This window comes from Coturnix japonica, chromosome 15 (assembly GCF_054131305.1).
Source record: "Coturnix japonica strain WE chromosome 15, WE-NBRP24, whole genome shotgun sequence".
Taxonomy (NCBI): Eukaryota; Metazoa; Chordata; class Aves; order Galliformes; family Phasianidae; genus Coturnix; species Coturnix japonica.
The window spans coordinates 2,777,191-2,799,411 of record NC_140677.1 but is presented as its reverse complement, the minus strand read 5'-3'; the positions used below and the strand labels follow the sequence as shown (position 1 = coordinate 2,799,411).

The 22,221-nt window shown below is 38.4% G+C and overlaps 2 long non-coding RNA genes across 6 annotated transcripts; both read right to left on the bottom strand.

Moving 5' to 3' along the window:
• Nucleotides 1-333: 333 nt before the first annotated feature.
• Nucleotides 334-11,283, bottom strand: LOC146758341 (uncharacterized). Of its 5 annotated transcripts, XR_014934548.1 has the most exons (8): nucleotides 11,168-11,283; nucleotides 9,627-9,662; nucleotides 8,303-8,358; nucleotides 7,768-7,845; nucleotides 7,423-7,496; nucleotides 6,128-6,204; nucleotides 5,203-5,326; nucleotides 594-730 (listed from the first exon to the last, which is right to left on the bottom strand). It is a non-coding gene; the product is annotated as an uncharacterized LOC146758341 (long non-coding RNA). The 5 variants fall into 5 exon arrangements; XR_014934550.1 differs by lacking the exon at nucleotides 6,128-6,204 and having other exon boundaries at nucleotides 334-730; XR_014934549.1 differs by lacking the exon at nucleotides 7,768-7,845 and having other exon boundaries at nucleotides 334-730.
• Nucleotides 11,284-11,374: 91 nt separating this feature from the next.
• On the bottom strand, nucleotides 11,375-20,181 carry LOC146758340 (uncharacterized). Its single transcript, XR_014934553.1, has 4 exons — nucleotides 20,052-20,181; nucleotides 18,901-18,993; nucleotides 13,251-13,381; nucleotides 11,375-11,473 (listed from the first exon to the last, which is right to left on the bottom strand). It is a non-coding gene; the product is annotated as an uncharacterized LOC146758340 (long non-coding RNA).
• Nucleotides 20,182-22,221: the final 2,040 nt, after the last annotated feature.

Sequence of the window (22,221 nt, the reverse complement as noted above, 5' to 3'; positions counted from 1 at the left end):
TTTGGTGGAAGAAAGGACTTCTTTGAGCACCCTGAGTTACAAAGGGAAATCTGGATGAGCGATACATTCTGGGAACAGGAGTCCTTTTTTAATCAAACATTTCCCAGTCCCTTGAAGTAAACTAACACAGAACACAAACTGCAGAACAAATATTAAGTTTCTATTCTGCATTGTCATAGTTGAGACACCATCTCACTTCTTTCTCAGCTTGTCTGGAACCAGCTCTGCTTTAGCTGGAACATTCTTCCGATTCTTTTCCTTTTTTCTTCGTTTTATTTCTGTACACAGACAATCAGAAACACAAAAGAACTGCCTTGACTTTCACGGCTCTTCTAATGCTTACAACTAAGCTTTATTATAGTATTTATTATACACAATGGAAATAATTGTTATTACAGTCCTTCCTCTGTCATGTGCTTTATTCCATGACCTTGTTATGGCCAAGGCTGCAATCTGACAGTGCACATTGCATCGGTAGCGGTGACTACTGGCAGTGAGTCCTTGGTTTGGGACTCTAAAACTGATGGATTAAACTGCAGTATTAGCACTTCACTGTCCTTAATGCAGTTATGGACACTATAATACTTCAAAATATCTCACAAGTAGAACCAAAACAATCCATTGGGCCACTTGAATCATGCAGGGTCTGGTTGGAAGGTCCTGGTCACTTGACAGCTTTGGTGTATTGCTGTAAGTCCAGAAGCACTTGCTACCTGTAGTCCATAATTACCTGGTAAAAAAGAGTGATAACAGCATGGAGTAGGAGAGATTTATCTTGGCATACTTCAATCTAGAAGTGACGGTCTTGGATTGATTCATTCTCTGAAGAATAAACCTCCTCTTAAGGAAAAAAAAAATAGACAAAAAAAGTTTAAAGAAACCAGGATTTATCCTCAAGATCACCACTCATTTTCTTTTCGAAATTACATTCTAGACAATAAGTGATCACAGACCTGTGAATTGGGTTTTAACTTTCAGGTGACATATTAGGGCTATAACAAAATTTGAGGACTATTATCATAGCAAAATAACTGTAATGCTTCAAGGCTGTAATAACCTTCTCCTTTTTATCATCCACACTACCATCAGGCCAAGAAACAGTGAATTTCTTTAACGTTATTCTGCCATAACCTTTAACAATATGCTTCATTTCAAACATCTGAAATAATACTTTATACGGGACAACAGAATAATATATTTGCCACTCACTGCACACCATAGTTGGCTAAACCCAAATGAGTACAAGTGCTTAAATCTGCTGTGCGTATCGTAGATATACATCTATTCCTTCTACTGTGCTATGGAATGACCTTTATGTGACAAGTAAGTTGAAGGAACATTAGCAAACATAAGGTTTGTACTTAAAGTCAACGAAGGCTCTTTTAGTTATATCACCATTATAAAACTGTACTGCTTACCTGGTTTTGGGAGGGCTGTACTTGGCCAGCTCACATGCACTTTATGTGGAACCTACAGCATAAATACACTGTGGGTTCATTATAAAAATATGTTTGTGATATACCTTTTTGGTGTCCTTTGTGTTCTTTCATGAAGTGTTTATTCCTGTTATATCAAGTAGGTGCTAATGCATAATACCAACACAATACATTCAGCATCTTGATAAACAATCATGTGTATGCTCCAGCGGTTTTGTGCATAAATGCTTCTATATATAAGTTACTACAGCCCAGGGCCCTGAATGGATCAAATTTGTAAACACATCACTATATTTCTTACCTCTGTTGAAGTGTATTATGATAGCAGCGCTGGCATTTATCTAGACTGTTGATATAAGGGTTTCTAGACACAGGAGCAATGCATATTGCATTATGAAATTCTGTAATAAACTGCTTGAAATATTACTAGAGACAGAGCATGCTGGCAAACATTGAGTGAGCCCTGTGGTGGAATGGTTCCTTCTGAGTACATGCTGCTTTGGATCAGGCCTTACCTATAAAATAACACGTTTGAAGAACTTAATTGTGATTTCCTCAATGTCACAGTGTCACTCTGAAAACCAGATGCTTTAGTTCAATGAAAAGTCTCAGCAGTGCAGTACAGCTTTTTGTTAAACTTTAACTGCTTCAAAGAACGGGAAATTCCATTTCTATGAAGACGGGCACGGCCCTGAGTTGTACTAAAGGACTTTACGTCACTGTGAGCATGTAAACACAGTGGCAAGGCTTTGGTTCTTCAGTTTGGTGGGGCTGGATTTCTGCTTCTGTAGGAAACTTGCCCAAGAGATCTTTGCTTCCAAAATCTGCTTAGAGCATCAGCCTCCACCACAGGGTGCCAGGAAGAAGACCTGCAGTGCTCAGCCTGAATGAAAAACAATAGAGCTCCAAAGCTATTACACTGTTGTTCCACATCTCCTCTACTACAGCACACAGCTGGTGGTGACACAGGAGTGAGATCCCAGCAAATCAAGATTTACTGGAATATTTTTCAACTGCACATAGGAAAAGGGATTCAGCTCTAAAGGATACAGGTGTCGCACAGGCACAGCTATTCTCTGACTGGGCATGCAAAAAGTTATTGGACTTCAGTCTAATTTTTCTGTGATTTCTTCAGTGACCTTTTACAAGCTACACAGAGTCTGCCCAAGGAAATCACAAAATGATTTCTATTGGCTTCAGTGAGTGAGAGATTAAGGTTCTAATTTCTCTTTGAATCAGTGTTCTCATTAGTAAATTACCAGCCTCAAAAGCTTAATGTTTCCAATGCTCTTCAGTATCCTTGAAGGGAAATTGATACTGGAATGTTAACTGTCCTCATTGCCAACAGCCATATAGCATACAAATCTAGATTAATACGAGCATTTCACTGGTGATGACAGCACTGTAAAATCCATACGCATGTTCTCACTACCCTAGAAGAACCAGACAAGAGTCAAAGAGATTAAACGTAATAGCTAAAGAGAAAGCCGATTTCACAGCAGGTGCCTTGTATTTCCTGCAGGTTTTACTGCAGTTTAAGACAGATTTTCATTTGCTGTCATCAGAGCCTCTACTAAACTATGAGTTTCATTCACAGAGTTAATCAGCAAGTTCACTTTTTGCCTGGATTTGAAATTTCTGGAGCTGAACGTTCACTTTGTAACAGTACTTAAGGGCTTATAATGTCCAAACAGCATTATGAACTCCAAGCTGAAGGAACAGTAAAAGTTGTTCATGCTATCAGAGGTTATCTCCTGTCTAAACACCTGAAAGGAAAAGGTGAAAATTTCAGAGTACACTTCAGTGTAGAAGAAACTAAAAGACATAAGGGGAATATTCTGGTGAGCTAAGTATTTCAAAGAAGGGCAATTTGGAACATTTTCCAGCACAAGATCATTCAGTCTGAGTGATTGAGTGGGTTTATTTTGTTATCTTGGATATTAATTAACAATTAGCAGATTGTGGAAAATATATGCCTACTGCTTTTAGTCTTACTTAAGATAATAATGGCATTGAATGCACTTAGATGTTCTAAAAGCAGTTTTTGTTATACTGGTTTTTGGGTTTTTTTTGCATCACAACAAAGGTTTTATATTGTTCAAATGTTATGTGCTAGACTCACTAGAGTATTCCAAACACTGTAGAAGTGATTTTGGATTGAATGCTTAAAAGAATGCCCTCAAAACCTCAACTCAGATGTCACCAAACCCTGGAGTTATTGGCTGTTTTGTTGGCTGAGCAGATGAGTCTGCATCACAGCTGATCATGATTCCCAGCTGTCACTCCTGAAGGACACAATGTGATGGATGTTATGGTCTGGACCTCATGCAGAACACAGTCCTTTGTGTTCTTCCCACCCAGAAGGCAATTGCATTGCTGAGCCGGGAAGAGGCAGACTGAGGCTGAATCCCATGATCTGGTTTGGGAAGGGTTGGATTCCTGCCTTTGAATGTGCTCCCTGGACTTGGCCATCAGTTGTGCAGCATTAAAGACCACTCAGCATTTCTTTTGAAGCTGTTTAGCTTGTATAAATTCAACTGCCACGATGTCTCCACAAACTCATTGGAACAGGGCTTAGAAAGCAGCTGCTTTCCTTTCCCAGTGTGTGTGCTTTAACCTGTAGTCACTATAACCACACTTACCACAGAGCACTAAATCATTCCTTGCACTTGTACTCTTGGAAAACACAAACTCAATATAGCTACTGTGGAATCCACTGCTTGGAATAAACTCCTGTCTCCCTCATCTGACACTACACTTCAAAACAACCTCATTTTACCATCACCAATTAAAAGCCCATCCTTGCTCTATCTCACATATGGTCATTCATACTCACCCTTTCAAACTATCTACACAATTCCAATACACTCTTCTTAGCCCTCTATGCATACAATTAACCCAGTCTTTGACTTGCGAGTTATCCAAAATCCCCCAGTGGTAGATTCAATTGTATATTGGGTGAATGGGTGACTGGTGCAATGCATAAATTTTGTAACAAATGACTTCATCCCTTTATTAGTGATAATTAGAATGGTAATTCTTAGACCGTGACAGATGGTGCAGATATTTTGGAAGACTTCAGTGTCAAGAATCTAGGCAGCAGATAAACAATATTTAAAAAATATTAGTGATATCTAAATTGAAAATTTAAATTGTGTATTAGTCAGAACAGGCTTCAAAACCTAAGGGGCAAAATTTGAGCATGTGAAGTAGACATGAATATAAAAGCCCAGAAAGATTAACAGCCTGGTCTGGTATGGTCATGCTGCTGTCATTATTGGGGATTAGAGGCACCCACCTGTCTATATGACTATTTTATTTTCCCTTGGTCAAAACACACCTTGGAGCACAATTTTGAGCTGACAGTGCTGTTCTCAAGAGAAACAAGCGGGTGCTTCAGCAGATCTTTTACACTGGCATGACATACAATATAAATCACAACCCTTCTTTCTTCCTATAATTACGTAGTCCCATCAGTGATGGCATATTATTATTTTCAACAACCATTCATGTACTCCCTGCATCATCTGAGCATCCCAGCTGGAATTGCACAGGTTAAGGCCTCAAATCCTTCCTGCTAACAGCCTGGGGAGCAGGCAAGGAAGTTTCTCACAGAAGGCGAATTCTGACTATGTAAAAGTATAAAGAGGTACAGACCTGACAAGTTTCATTTATTCCATTCCTCTCTTTTGATTTTGTCTGTTCTGCACCTCAGGCAATTATTTTAGCACTAAATGCAACAGCACACATGCACATACACACATACCATGTACAAAAAGTTTCTTCATAAATATCTCAGCCACGAGAGCCCATCAATAGTTCTCTGCAAGAGAGGGTGAAGGTGTGTATCCACCAGCATTTCCTGGCAATGAGTCCTTATAGCTTCATCCCTGCGAGAATAGAATGTGCCTTTTCAGTAGATTAAAAAAGAAACCTCCATCTTCGCTGCAGAGTATCACCTGACATGCTTGTTGATTTACTCAACTTATTTTTCATTCCATAATTCTTCCAGGCTGTGTTCAAATGATCTCACCCTGCATTTGTTTGATGAAGGTTACCAATCTGGAAAATCCATCTACTTCCACCTTCATTATTATGACTGATATTTCTGCTGCTCTGTTTACTTGCCTTTAATTTACTCCAAGGCTAACATTTGTTTTTGGTCTCATCCACAAGGGATTCAGCGATACCCTTCACGCCTCCCCACCCCCACCGAGGCAGTGAGAACCTTTGCAGGACAAGGAATCCTGGCCTTTGCAATAGTGTAAATTCTCATCTAGTGGCATCAAGAACTGTGGAAATACTGAATGGTGTAGTCAGGGCAACTCTAAATGACCATCAGCGGTCACTGATTTCAGCCACAGCCTGAGAAGTTGAGCAGGAGAACAACATGGTGCAAAGTGAATATAAGAAACTGCTCAGCTTTAGTGCTCGTTCTGAACAACAGCTCTGGATTAATTTCTAGTGCCATGGGCCAGCAAGCAATGTGGGCAGAGCAAAATCATTCCTTAGTATTTTAAAAGCTATCTATTTTAAAAGTGTTTTATGTTGAATTAAAGGTCATCCAAACTATCCAACCTGGCCATATTTATTCTCCATTAGCATTGTGTGTGTCATCTGTTGTTTCACCACCTGTTAATCTGTCAGTGCTCTGGCTGTAGATTTGATTTATAAAGATGCCTATATCTTACTTGTTTGCTACATGCAACCAATCCAATTCTGACCACTGTCTGTCATCTCATGGAACACCCACATATTAGTTTAAATTCTGAAAGACAGGAAATAAGAACAATAAATAATTCCCACAACTGTCATTCACACATTTCTACCCTTTTATCATGACACAACAGGACATTGTTCACGTACGTATTATGATTTACAATTCTTCACCGCCCCCATTCATTGCTATCAAAAATGAATTTTGAACCATGTGTATATAAACCTGATGATTTCTATTCATAATCAGCTAAGGTTATAAGGAATCTCCTGCTGTGGTTAGCCAAGGTAAAGCAGACTAAAGCAAAATTGCTTTACTCACAACCTGTAATAATTTCACAAATGTTGTTTCTATTTCTTTCAAAGTTCTTGGAAACATTAGTCAGATAAATGATGCCTTTTGATCAACGAGAATGCTCCTTTCTCCAAACATCAGCTTTGCACTGTAAACATCAATTTCAATTGCGTTTGGTGTTTTTTTTTGTTTGGTTGGTTGTGTTTTTTTTTACTTTCTTATCTTTGTGCTTGGATATATATTTGCTCTTCAGTTCTCGTGCTATGTTCAAATATACTAGCAATATTTTTCCCTTTGCTGCCTCATTTAACCTATATAATAATGATGCCTGTCATATCATAAAGTAAGCATTTTCCCTAGAAATTTCTATAAAAGTTCATGTCAAACTGGATATTTCTATTGATTTTTGAATAGATATTAGCAGGTTTTCTTCTGCCTTATTTTTAACAGTTGACTCTTAGACCTTCAAATTTCTTGAAAGAAATATTGCTGTAAGTTGCAGTGACCCAATGTAATCTTGACGTGCTCTTTTTCTTATTTTATCCCTCAGTGCTCCAGCATCCTAACAGTTCTGCTTACGCTTCTTACAATTGTCCAAAGAAAATTAGAAGAGATAATAGTTAATCGGTAATAATAGGTAATAGTCTTGTGTGGGTAGGAAGGAACCTTAGAGATCATCGAGTCCAGCCCCCGGGATTCGAGCCTCTGTGTAGCAGAGCGGCACTTCTACCACTTGCGCCACAGGGGGGAATCGAACCTGGGCCCTCCGGTGTTGCAACATGGCATTCCTACCACTGCACCACCAGGGCACACTTAAATGGACAACTGACACTGTTAGTGAAGTGCTACAAATGAAAAGGCACTTTCTGATGTCAGAGGAATAATATGACATTGACAGTAAGCTGTGTGGTGTTGGGGAAAAAAACTCTTGAGCAGTGTAAAACTCTCAAGCTCCCATTTTGATTATTTACTTACCTCACCAAGCTTAGGAAACACACTCAGATGTGGTTCAGAGTGGCATATGTCTTCATCCAGGAAAAAGATCAATTCTGTTGTGGAAACACAGTGCACAGCATGGGGTCACAACAATCAATTCAATCAGGCCTTGGTAAAACTACCTTTTACTCAACAATCCAGACAGGAGCATCAAAGCTAATTAAGATTTTTCTCAGCTTTCATGAATGTATAAGTGGTGAATATTTGTGCATAAGCTAGTCATAGCTCAATATTCCGACCATGTTATTAATAGGACAGGTATGTGCCTTTGTGTTGATTGATCATAAAACCTATTAAACCAGATTGAAATGTGCCTCCGGTTACCTTTGAGAAAGAGCAGCAGTTTTGGAGCTGGTATCAAATTCAGGGACATGGAGGTCTTTTCAGCTTCCAGGCGACTGACTAGAGAATTACAATGACACGTTTTAAACCACTTGTGGTCTAGAAGATTATAAAGTGCCTAAACCCAAGGACTAAGTGCCCTGGATTAGAAGAGACCCAGAATCTTTCAGCTCAAACCAACTTCACAGGGTAAGCAGTAAAACCATGTAGGGGGTGGGTAAAAATTGCCTCATAATCAACTAATCCATCCTGCACAAGGGAAAATTTCCATTACTCTCTTTACCCTGCTCCACACACATAAAAACCTACCGTGCGGTGCAAGCTTATTTATTTAAATGAATCTGCGGGGTGTTTCAGGTGGGACATGAGTCAATAAACCAAGCACTTCTCCAAAGCATGATGGAGAAGAACAATATTTTGCTATTTCCCCCCTACAAGCATTGTGTTCTACGCAGAGATATAAAAAAAAAGTACTTCATCCTTTCCAGCAACCTTGAAAGCTTTTGCTTATTCATACCTCCTTACAGCAGAGGACAGATAATCATCCAGAAAGGGGAAAACAACATTCAAATGCTGTGGAGAGAAAATACAGTCAGATGAGTTCCATGTGAACAATAAAAAAAAAAAAAATGTATAAGGAAAAAGCAGTTTGTTCCTCTGGAGACTCATCTTCTTGATGCACTATTTCCACAAGATCTTCTAATTGCTTCTTGTGGGATTGGAGTGTTTTCTCTTGCAACCTCGATTTCTTACATTGGTTGGTAGGTGGTTGTTCTGTGTTCCTTTTTTATTTTTAGGTATGAAGAATTGTTTTCTTATGCTTTTTTTCCCCCCATACCTCACATTTTCTTGTTCACGTTGTTACTATCAATGAATTTTAAGTGTATATGATGCTGTGAAGCTGCATTCTCTTTTATAGCCATACTTTCTTATACAGTGGGACAGCAGTGAAAGCTGCCAGCTAATCAGTTTTGAAGCCTTGCATGCAGGCACTGAGATATGCCATTAATTATCCAGTGAAATGTATGACTAACATGAATTTATTTTCCATTCTGCACTGCATTTCTTCCCTAGTTGCACTACCTTTACTAGAAGTAATATATAAGGACAGCTAAAGGGGGAAGAAGAATGCTCCTTAAGAAGCCATGCTGTGCAAAACCTAAAGCAGAGAGTACAGACATTACAGCTAAAAAAGGAGAGAGGTTCGGACAGGTCAGCCTGGTCAAAGGACTCTGATGCTATCAGGGCACCTTGCAGAGCACAGCTGCATCAGTGCCCAACTGCACTTCAAAACAGAGATATAAAGTTTTAAGCAGCATCCCTCCTGCACTTGATGGCATATTGCAGTGGTTTCCTCATCCATCCAGGTCCAGCTCTTCAGTGACAGCTGGTATGTGATAAATTGTGAAGTTAAGGCCTAAGAACTAATTAAGACATTCTTCCATAATGTGAAGATGGTGAGGAACACAATGGGCTTTCACCTCCCTTCACAGGGCATTGACTGAATGGGTTAAAATCGTTCCTTTATTGTTCACGGGGCAGAGCAAATCACTCATCATTAATAATGCATTAATCTAATTTCAGCACTTTCACTCTGTGAAACATTTCTGAGTAGATATAAAAGTATTTCTTTCAAAGACTACTGGTGCTTGAGAACACAGTAACAGATACCGTACCTGCAGATAATAGGTACAAAAAACAAGTCATACTGTAAATTAGGAAAGGCTCATATTACTTCTGCATGTGCTAACTGAAAAGCATTTAAGAAGTTACTTCAAAGCAAATATTCACAGTTAAAATGACTGTGTTAAAAATAGTTTGTGCAACTGAAGCTCACTTACCAAGTACTTGAAAAAAGTCATCGTGAAGGGCAGAAGCTGAAATAAAAACTAATTATTTCTTTGCATGCCAGTAAAATTACTGCTTGATCTGCTCTAATTAACAGTTTCATAGCTTTCTAGGATAGATGATTCCATCTCATGTATACAAAGGCCATACACTTTCATCCCAATATTGAACTGCTCTCAGACAAATCGCCTGTGTTTAACTAAAACATGTCTCAGGATCACATCAAATCTTTTATTTCCATCAATGCAGTTCCGTTATTTCCCTTGAAGCACTCTGTGTAGGAGGTTCAAACAGAGGGGAAAAACAACAACTACTGAGGTAATGTGAGAAGACACGAAATGAAAATGTGTCTAGATCTCCACTCGAAAAGAAATTGCCTTTCTGGTAAGTAGCAGAGATCAAATGAGGCAGAAAGAGCCCGACTGCCCACCAGTCTATTAAGGGCAATGAGAGTCAATGGAAGATCAATATGTTCTGCGTAAGGCCTTGAAATAGACTTCTCATGTGCATAATTAGCCATTCTTGGAAGTGTCAAAATATTTCACACTAAAACACTCTTGCATATGTGTTTGAGAGGACAGCCAGTGCTTATGCCCACGTAAATCCAGGCTGACCAGCACAGGGAGAGGAAGAGAAAAGTGGAAGAGAGACAACAATGAATCATTGGAGTCATTCATTCTTTCCACTTGGCAAAAGCATGAATTAAAACTTCCACGTGGAAACCTGGAATGAGCTCTTGTCTTTCAGTTCCTGCAGCATAACAGACAAAACCTTGTTGCTTTTAGAAGCATCACTAAAACTCCCTGCATGCCAAGCAAAGAGCAGCCTTAAAAAAATGGTGGCTGATTGATTATCCTCTTGGCATCACTTCGTAACTCTCAGGAAGTCTGAATGAAGATGTATGCATGGATTGTTTACAAATGTTCGCATCTCTAGCTGCAGAAAGTCCAAACACACCAATATAAAAAGCAGCTATTGTTCATAGGCAGGAAATAGGCTTTTACTTTGCAGTTAATAATCTGCAAACAGATTTATTCTCTGAATAGTTAGCTATCCTCTGAGAAGCAATAGCTTTTTCAACCAGGCTGTGATTTCTGCTTTAATGAATGAAGGAACTAAAAAGTACAGTTTTGTGTCTTTTTTTTTTTTTTTTTTTTTAACCCTCTCTTGTGACATTAGATTGACATTTGAAAATGATTATTACAAGTCTCTTCATCACTCTCAGGGGGGGACAGTGCATACATTCTGCTGTAATGTATACAGCACTTAGTGCTACCCTCAGCCTACTTATTAATAACCAATTCTTGTGTTATCATTGATCTGCTGCATATTGGGACCGCTGTCCTTACACAGCAGTAATAGCAGCTCATGTTCAATCCCCTCTCCTTTTATCTGCGGATTAAGCCCCCAGCATACACACAATGCACTCTCTTTGTGAAGATTATATGCCACTGGTAGCAAACAAAATAAGAACAGTAAGAACCAAAAACAACAATAAAACAGCAATGTGTTTAAAAGATGAGGAATTACAGACCAACCACATGCTGCTCTGTGCCCATAAAGATGCCTAAATAAGGTGGCAACCCTGCCCATGGAGCGGGAGTGGAACTGGATGTTCATTGAGGTCCCTTCCAACTCATGCCATTATGTGGTTCTAAGGAAGACAGAGGAAACATCATCACGTTTGTTCTTAGCTGTAAGAATCAAGATGCAAGAAAACAGTATAATCTCAGACACTTGCTTTAATTTCCAGACATCTCTTCTTATTTTTGAGAACAACGAGGGCACAGGTCTGGCCTTGCACTGTTGATTTTGTGGACTTGTCTCCAAATGTAAATATCTGCAGAATAAGAGACAAAGGTTTCTTTAAATTGGATGCTTAGTAGCCAGCAGGTATTTGTTATCATTCTTCACAAAGTCCTGTTCTTGTGAGATAAATACACAGAGGCAAGTTTTGTGTTTCACTTTGTTGAATTCATTTTATGAGATATTTGGGTTTAGAGGTACTTCGTTGGTTTATTATTGTATTTTCACCCAATTGTTCTAGAGATTTATGGCAAAAACAAACCTAAGGACACTTTGTACCTAACCCTTTCATAAAAAATGATTGAAAAGTTCAGCTGAATATGCTCAGTGCATTTTTTCCCTTGTCATCCTTCACAGATTTATTTCTCTCCATTCCATCTAAAAATATTGTTTTGTTTAAGAAGAAAAAAAACCTATCCTTGTGACAATTTGCATAATATGTTAATGCTGATATGCAACGAGACATCTGGATGGCATTTTAATATCTCATTCTCATTCAAACAACTAGAAACCACACAGATGGTAGGGACAATTTTAAGAGCATTGTTGTAAACAAATAAGGCAGCCAGGAAATCAAACACACTCTAGGATAGGCTTTAGAACCTCCACTGCTTTCTGTGTGCGAATATGCATATGACATGTTTTGACTGCAAGAGAGAGACGCCTTCTTCAGTTTCAGATAAACTAAGAAGCAAATATGCAGAATTTTTAACTGACATTGGGAATCTTTTATGGGAAATTTCTTACCCTCCCCAGTTTAGCTGGCACCACAGATCACACTTAAGAGATTAAGGTATTTGAGGCTCAGGATGCTGCTGGGCATCTTGCTTTCAGTTCATAATAGAAATATGAAAAATCCTGATTGCTTCAGGATGATGATACATCAATTTGGTTTTCAAATTTTACATAATAAAGTACTTTCTAATAGTTATTTGCCTTCATTGTTAGAAACTCCTCTTCTGTATGAAGTTGCATAGGACTTGCTAATTTCCTTCAGGTCTCTTTAATCCACTGCCTCTTAGTATCTCCTCGTAGTTAGGTAATTTTCCTGAGTGAGAGGAACTACTGCAAGTGCCAATGTTTTGGACCTGTTTGATGTGTTTCTGTGAGAGCTCTGGAGCAGCCTTTGCTGTGGACCTGATGTCTCACTGGCTGCTGTAGGTTGGTGCATCTTTCTGGATTGCATTACAATATCTCATCTTTAAGTAACGACATCATAAACTGATTACTTTTCATCTTACTACAGTTGGGGGTTCAATACTGTCTACTCTACTGAAAACCACAGGACCCACTTCAATTCAAGAGAACAAGATTAGAATCTCACAGAAAGTTGGTGGGTAACCTCCCTGGAAAGCAGCTTACCAAGGGGCTCAGAAAACACTAGTTCTTAAAATATTGCTGCTTTTCATCTTACCTTAAAAAACCCACTTTGTATATGGTGCATACTAAGAAGGGAATAGAAGACAACACACAGAAATGAAAGGCAAAACCAATGAAAATTAAAAAACAAGAACCTTAAGTTATATTTAAAACATACGAATTCAAGTAATACTGAAGCATACAACATATACCAACAGCAGCCTTTTATATCAAACACTAAAAAAACCCCATTCCCTGTCAAGACCATATCCCGCTCCCAGGCTGATGACCAGCCCCACTAACCTGTGGGTGATGCCCACCACTGGGCGACTCCTTTCCCACAGAGATTCTCCCAATCTCCCTCTCTCATACTTTTCCATCCCTCAAGAATCCCTCTACACCTGAGTTTGGTGGTCCAGATCATGAGCGAGGTTGCCATGGTGGGTCTATACCTGTCACCGGGATGGAGGTTGGGAGCTCTCAGCAGCAGAACTGGAGATGACAGGAACTGGAATCTGGGTCAGAATGCCTTCCACAATCTAAAGCAGCTATGAAAACTTTATGCATGGTATTTTAAGTTTGCCTTTAAAAAAATAAAAAAAAATCAATAAAATTTTAATCCTAAGCATGCTTACTATGACAAATTTAGTTAGTGTCTGGCAGAAAAAAAGAGGATAAAAATAGTCATTTAAGTTTTAGTCTGCAAATTCTAAGATTGCAAACAGCATTTGCTCTCAAAGATGATTCTTTACTTTGTTCACACAGCTGGATTTTTGTGATGTCTTGTGCATGCTTAAAGAAAATCATGATCTAATTGTTCATACTTCAAACCTCTTGATGATGCAGCTATTGTAGCAACCAGAATGGATGGAAAAAACATTAACAACAAATGATGCAAGTGCCTCCCTGTGATGACAGAGTGCTGGAAAGAGGAAAAAGGTTTAATTATGATAGGAACAGTCAAAAAGCAAGAAACAGGCACTTCACAGCACAGATTTATCCCTTGTTTTTAGGCTGAGGAGGATGCCCTCTCTCACCAGGACTGGGGGGTTGGATCTCTTTTCAGACCTAGGGATGGTTCTTCCAACAAGTTTTGGCAGCTAATCAAACAGTTGGACTTCAAATATCTCTGAGACATTCACTTGATGCATTTCCCAGCTGCCCTGATTTTACAGCATGACACAGTAATGAAGCAGGTCAGAAAATCCAAAGTTACTTTTGTAGTCCATCATCTTATCAATCTTCCTATGTCTCAAAAATCACAACAAGCAGGTATTTCTATAAGACTGCAAGAGTTTTTGGTGAAAGGTTTTCATAAAATATGTATGAATCCACTGTATATATGCAATAAGAAAAGAACAGATATATTACAGAAGTTCATATTTTTATGTCATATTTCATGAGAAAATACAGATCAATCGATTCTAAACTCTTGTTTCACTGGTACAGAAACAGTACAGAAAGCATTGATTTAACCAATGTCGACATCCCAGAAAGGGTTCTTATCTAATGAGTTTTCTCTGCTTAGATCTGTAACTTAGACAATTTGATATTGAAAGAAATACTTTCTGTTGTCTAGTATCCTTTATCAACTTCTGCTGAACATAAAAGGCATTTCAAGCCACTCATTTAAATCAAAGAAACATTAAAGCATTTCAGTTGAAAATTTATAAGAACTTTTATGTAAAGAATATGATATCTTTTTTTTTTTTTTCCTTAATCCCATTTCTAAAATGAATGGCTTTCTTTTATTTTCTTTTTTTTCCTTTCCAATTGAAATTTCTCCAAAACAAAGCAGCTGAATCTTCAAGCTGCATGATTAAATTTGAGGATTTGAAAAGCAACTGAAAATAGGGTATTAAGTCAGGTAGTATCTATCGATCTGCTTTATGAGTATAATCCCTACTGTTTGAATAGTTGGAGGAAAGAAATTGCACTGCCTGAATATGACTGAAATCAGTTACCATCAATTTGTGCAGCCCTGGTTAGGAAGCAGAACATCAGATGGTAAACTGAGGGATCATGACAGCCAATCTCTTAAAGAATTTGTAAAATAAAATGAGGAACTGGGATTCTTTAATTTCTTTAAAGAAGCCATAATTGCGAGTATGCACACAATAGTATTAGATGGAGATATTCAAATTTCTACCAGGTTGTGTCTATGATATCAAAAGCTACATTATTTAAATAGACAGGCATAATTAAAAGGTGAAGGGGATAATTCACATATAAAGTATAATGGCTCCTCTAGAGCTCTTGCAGGCTTTAGTTATTTACCTTAATCAATTAAAAAAGGTGGGCTTGTCTCCCCAATTTACATGCTTAGAATAGCTCTTTTGGTATCATTCCAACACTGTGTAATTTTAGACTTAGGGCAGCTGCTCACTCTAGTCAAGCTAATAAAATTTCACAACGAAACACATCATTCAGCACACAGAACTAAGAAGCAAGGAAGTAACAAATATGTGATTTATCTCATACAACCCCTGCTCTCAGAAGTACTGGGGTGTTTGGTACCACACAACATCTTTTGAGCATAGTGAAGTGCCAAGCGACAAAACAAAAGGAAAGAGATGAAGTTGCCCTGTTGGAATTTAGTTGTCTTTGACATTCCCTATGGGATCCCATCTCTCAGCTGTCCTGAAGGAAACGATAAACAAAATGGTCTATGGGGCATGTATATGTCTAGGAATGGAGTCCTAAAGATGGGACAATTTAAGACTGAACTGGGTTTATTTGGGTACTGATTTAACTCTAGTATTGTGTCTGTAATGCCTGTGGAAAAGTCATCTTTATGATCCCACTGGTCTTCTATTGGTTTTCAGACATGCTTGTTTGCATGTCTGCCCTGGAGAAGCCACCTGCAACACATACACAGATCAATTTACTGTCAAGTGGTTTGGAGTGGTTCAGTGCTCAGTGAGAGATGCAGTTGCCATAAGCAGCTGAATTTCAACAACTGTCTTCCTAGAATTGTAGTTACAGTAAATTAAGCTATTTCAACTTTTTTTTTTTTATTTAGATATGGGGAAGTGTTTCTGTACTTAATCAATGTTGTTTTGATTAGGACCTACTACATAGGATTTCTGCATAGCTCTCAGTCCTCCCTGCAAGCAGATGGGAAAGCAAAGGCCTCTGTGGCATACACTGGTTGCGTAAGAAGCCAAATGCAGTCACTGCAAGTGACTCTCAGTGACTCTCAATTCACCCCTTCAACTGGGATCAGCCCTGGTGCAACCAGACTCATCTCACACATGCTTCCATGGGAGCCCTTACTTTACTAGTGCTGAACCTGTATCTCAAGGCTGTTGCTTTTTTTCCAAACAGTTCCTTACCAGTGTACTTTGCACTGCTGTATATGCTTCCCTTTCACAGATAAGTTGACCAACCCTCATGACTTCAGAGGAGACTGGATAGATGCAGGCAAAGCCCCTGAAGTCCAGCAAAAGGGAATCTCATTCTGCTAATGCTCATTAATTCCTCTTTCTTTTATATTGCAGATCACGTGGGAAGAGATTGGCCACTTCTTTCTCTTCTAAAACTTCATCTTATCCTGACCATCACACAAACTGTGCACCATCCTAAAATGGTATAACAAGGCAAACTCACCCGGAAAGAGCAGGTAACATTCTACAGCAGTTGGAATGAGAAGTGTTTCCTCTGGGTGAATGAAACCCCATCTGAATGCAACGAACAAACACTGTGTGTGTCTGTATGCATTATGTATGTACAGAACTTGTACCATGACCGTTACTTTTTAATTTTCTTAGCTATTTTGCATTTAGGAAAATCAGTTTTGCTCTCTTTCTTCAAAATCACTTAATCATATTTATGGCATTTATAAAAATCTCTCATATCTTCTCACATTTTGTAAGACCTGAGGTATGTAGTAAAATTCTAGTAAGCTTCTCCTTTCCAATCTAACAGGAGTTTGGACTGCATTAGATTACATGAAATTTAAATGCATTAGTTGTTAGCCAAACTGAATTTTCATAGAAATTAATACTGTTATTGTATTTTAATAAAGCAATAGCATTTACGGAATTATGTAGACATCAATCACTCGGGGGTGTCTTGGAACAATTACTGACTTCATGCATCATCTGCTTCTTCCCTTCAAAATTTGTTGCACTTTTCATAAATATCATATATCAGCAAGCGATACAACACATTTCAAATGCCTTCTAGCCCATCACAGACACTGTTGTTAGAAAAAGCCCTTAAGCTGACGCCATCCTAATATGCGACTATGTAATTAAAATTTTGACATATGCAAAGAATTGTAAAGTAGATAAAAGAGTATGTATGGTAAAGAGAAGTTTAAAGGCACTGAGCAGATGGTTTGTTTGTGAAAGAGGTATGGAGGGTGCCAAGAAATGACAAACAGATGGCGTAGGTGTGAAGGACAGGAAGGAAATTTGGAAGAGTTGAGGATGCAATGGACAACTCTCAGGATTTTTGCACACACTGAGTGAATTGCGGGCATTGAATAGAAGGTTAAACACTTCACACTTTTGTATTTGCATTTATATAAACGTGTCAGTGGAAAATGTCCAGCAATAAAGGCTGATTATAATAATAAAGACAATTCATGCTTCACAGGCGTTGGAGACGATACAAATTCTGTTCAAACTGCAGATATCATTTGACTTACAACCCAGGCACTTCTACACCAAGTCATACATGTTCACTAAATGGCCTGAATTCAAACAGATATATTCAGAATTGTAGCAAAACCATGTTGCCAATATTTGCAGGTGCCTAAAAAACAGTTTTAGTAATGTCCTAATGAATTAACAAATGTTTGCCAGCTGCCACTTCTTGTTCCTCTATTAACTGTAGTGCTGCTGCGTGAATTCTGTTCAAGTTTTGGTCATTATATACCAAAATCATGACCAAAATGCACTCCTTCTGATCATAGAAAGATCAACTCAAATAATGTTTTGTTGTTGTTGTTGTTGTTGTTGTTGCTTAAGTAACGATGAGCTTCAAACGATGACCAGATTAAGATTATGACGCTACTAAATCTACCCTGGAATCCAATTTTCTGTTATGTTATGACTTTCCTATATTTTGGACTCCAAGCAAGCTTGAAAGATACCTTGCAGCTACAAAATAAAGAAATTTGTGCACACAAATGGACAAAAGATCACTTTGTGCAATAAGAATCAAATTTCCTATGAACTATGAATAAGAATGTAGGGATTCTGAAGGTGCTCTTTGAACAGATCCTGCTAGAAAACGTGATGGATGTACTAAAGATGAACTTTTTTGCAGGAGCCTGTTAGTTTTGTCAGCAGGTATTCATTCCGAAGATGGTAACTGAAGCCTCAGGAACAGCCAAAATAAGCGTCTTCATTTTAGAGTAATGGCTGGTGCCCAACTGAGAAAATACTCAGCAACTTAAAGCCTCATGAAATGGTCTTCTACGTAGCTTTGGGAAACCTTGATCAAATAGATTTTTAAAGCTAGAGAGACTGATTTCAGGGATTATTCTAGACAAAAATTAAAAGCAAGATGGAAAACTCCAGCCCTTGTGGCATTTGCGCTGTGCCCACCTTGCTAAGGCCAAGCATCTCATACCAAAATGCTAGCATAGCAGACTGAATTAATGTGCATGTGTATTTGTTGATGGCCCTATATTCTGAAGTGCTTACAGCTACTGGAAGGCATTACTTGTTTTTCAGAATCTCGCTTTTACAGTTCTGTGAGGAAAAAGACATAAACCTATCCACCATAGACCATTGAAAAGCCACCACTTCAGGAAGTAGTTAGATGTAAAAGTCTACCAAAACATCATTTAGTAAAATCATTCTTACTTAATTCTATCAATAATGTAAACAGCATTTATTCCTGTCATCTGAAATGGCATTTATGATTAGAAAACAAGAATGTCTGCAAAGCGGTTGTTACCCAAGAAATGATGGAAGATTTTACTTTTTGACTTTTTAGCTTGCAAAAAGCCCAACACAAGTGCTTTTGTACTGTATAGTTTCTTGTATAGCAGTAATACAATTGGAATTAGTAGCTATATGCACTGTAGATATTATGGTAATGGGCTGACTCAGGAGTGCTAATAAAGAAGTAGTCTTTGCTACTTACTGTTGCATTATATAAAGCCTTGGGAGTTGATTGCAGCTACTTGAAAGACAAGCAGTTCTTCTAGGAATCAAACCGGAATCAGGCTGCAGTATCCTGTAGTAAATGTTATTGAAAACAACAATTACTTTTTTTGTCTTTGAGGAGTTCCCATAAATCAGTTAAAGCCAATTCCATTTTTTTCTGTGATATGAACACCTTGAAAGCTACACACACCTTTAAAATTCTGTTGGTGGTTTTTTGTGTGTTTTTTAACTTCATCTGCATTTGTTTTGCTTGCTGGACTATCTCTAATCCCTGACACACTTCATTTCCTTTGCAATCTTGTTCTTTTGTGCACATCTCCCTGCCTAGCTAATTTTGACTCTGCATTTCTCAAGCAGGCCAAGCTGCAGTTGCATCCTCCCTACTGTCACCCCTTGTTGTGGTGACAATCCCTTCTCATGCCAGCTTCCCCCTGTTTTTCCCACTCGAAGCGTCTCTATTGCTCTGCTCTCCATTTCCACGGCACTTGAGTTTGCTATCATGCAGCATAATTCTCATCATTGATCCATCCTTTTTTTCCCTAGGATATCAGTAAGTTTATCTTCCACTTGCCTGGGGAGGGGCTGTGTAGTTGAGCTATGTGTTATTCTCAGAAGGATGAACTTGTTTGACCTCCCCCTCTTATTTTCTGGCTGAAAGAGAAACTGTTCCTTGTGATGTTTTATATCTCATGCCTGTATTCCATGCTATCCTGCTTCTTCTCCTTGATTTCATTTATCTGCTAGGTATCACACCACAGCAGCTGTCCAAAGAAGATGAATTTTAGTAGGGCTGTTTGTGCTATGACAGTTAAGACTGTGTCAGAGTAGCATTAAAAATGGCATCCATCAAAGGTTTCTAGCAGCCATTTGTTCTACAAATCTGTAGATTTTGCTAAAATAGGATTTTTATCTTTTTAAGTCTATGTTATTTACATAAATACTTACAATTATGGGCATATAAAATATTATAATATCAAAATATTATCAGTGTCTGATAGAAGCAACAAAACTACAAAATAAACAATAGACATAGATTACTATTATTTCTGTGGTAGATTTTCTCTTTTACAAAAGCGTTACTGGAATGATACACAATATACTTATTTTGAGATCTGCATTCTTCCATACCTTTGAAGATACAGCTTCTCCTCAAACTTAAAACAGAAGCTCAGCTCTGCCTAATCCTCTTTCCAGAAGAACATTAAAGATAGTGTCTTAAAAGTGCTTCTGAACTGCAGCTGTGCTGGGGCACGTGCCTGCCAGGCACAACATGGGTTACTGAAGCAAGGCACATCCAAGGGGAGAAAAAAGGAACTTCCTTAAGGATGTCTGACAGTCATAATCACTCCTTTCCCCTTCCGTCAGGGCTGTGACAAAATCATAGTAAATTTTCTTCTGTTCTCCTCCATGAGAATAAAAATCTTCAGCTCATTCCACTGAGGAAGGCCATGCCCTCATTTACACAGAAGTCAATGATTTCTTCAGATGACTTCAGATTTACAGCGCCCTGAATGGAAGAAGAATTTGACCCATAATTTTTTAAAAAATAGTTATAGTTTTTTGCAGTCTTCCTCCTGGAAGACTCACTTTATTCACCCATCAATATTCACACTTTAAAGGCTTATTTCCATCAAGTTCCATCAATGACCTTTAGAAATTGGTCTCTTCAAATAAGAAAAAAGACCTCAATTACAACAACATCTGCCTCCATCTAGCACTTTATTTGCCTTAGAGAAGGGATGGAATGATGATTAAGTTAATGGATAGGTCATTTTCATTTTTTACATTTACCATGTAAGTGGCTCCATGAATCACGATTTATCTGGGGCCCAATCAAGGAAGGCAGTGGCAAAACATCCATTGACTTCCACAGACTTGTTTTCTGAACACTTTGGAGAGGGAAAGTGGCATTATTGAATCTTTACAACCCATAGAATAATATATTTGTTTTTTCCTAGGGGTGGAAAATGAACACTGCTGTTCCTCACGTTCCCATTTCTCTAAATTCCCTATTGGCTGCTTCAGCTTTTTCTCCTGGCACCCCATTATGCAGCACCACAACTTTATATATTCACTTATAAGCTTTAAGCTGACCATTTTGCAAGGATAGAATAGAATGAAACGACAGAATCTGAAAAAAAGAATTTGTCTACAAAGTTCTAGAATTTATTCTCTTTTACTAGGCCAATACAGACACAGCCAGTGGTGATGTGAGACGTGAATGTCAAATGCAATGACTTACACCTTCCTGGGTCTTCTTCAGCACGAACCTACAGAGTGACTGCCTTGCTTGTTGGTCCAGCTTCATCTCTGTCTCTGCAGAACTGCAAGGACCTTCCTTGGATGGCTCAGTTTTCTGACCTTGCTCAGCTTTGCTGTTATCTTCTTGGACAGGTGATGAAGCGCAGGATCTCGCTGACACAGCAACGCAAAATTCCCTGTGTGCACACAGATAAATATGAATGCATGTAAATATGCGCATATACACCTAAAAAGAGATAGAAAATATAGACTGACTCAAACCCAGCAAATTACCAAAAGAAATAGAAGTTTTTAGCAAATGAAGGTTAAAAATGTTTTCAGTGAAAAAGAAAGAAAATAGGCTGCTATCAGTATGTCAAAAGGAAAATTAAAGGGCTGTATGTACGTTATCATTGTGACTTCTTTTCAATACATCATATATTACAGAAAAGAAAAAAGGGGGGGAGTGGAAGGGGGAATAAAGAAGAACTGTTGTAGTGCTGCAACTGACACTGAAACTTTAAAAGACTGAGAGTGCACTGTAACAAATTGAACCAAGTGGGAAGCAAATAAGCACAAAGCACTGCTCTCTTTGGAGAAATGTATTACAGTGAGAGGCTGCTTGGCCACTCCATTTGTTGACAAAGTTATAAAGATCAAGATCATTAGACTGAGCAAAAGAACAGTAACATGAAAAAATAGGGATGGGGTTATTTACCTGAACTGACAAATTACGTTTATTATTCAAACATTGCAACCATCAACTGGTTCAACACTAGAAGGAGCCTTGAAAGATGTGACATGAAATGAATGCACAAGGCTGGAGAGAACAACATGATCAGCATGAGGATAATAAAAGCCATCCCAGAAAGTTGTATTCTGTAGAACTTAGAGAGAAGAGATAAATGGGGATGAATGCTGTGAATTCAGTATAAGCAGCAGCTGGACTACAAGGAATGTGGTCCATTTTACCAGTGCAAAGTGCCAAAGGGAAGAAGCTGCAAAGAATACGTGCATAAAATCACTTGTATCATAAAGCAAAGAGAGAGACACATAA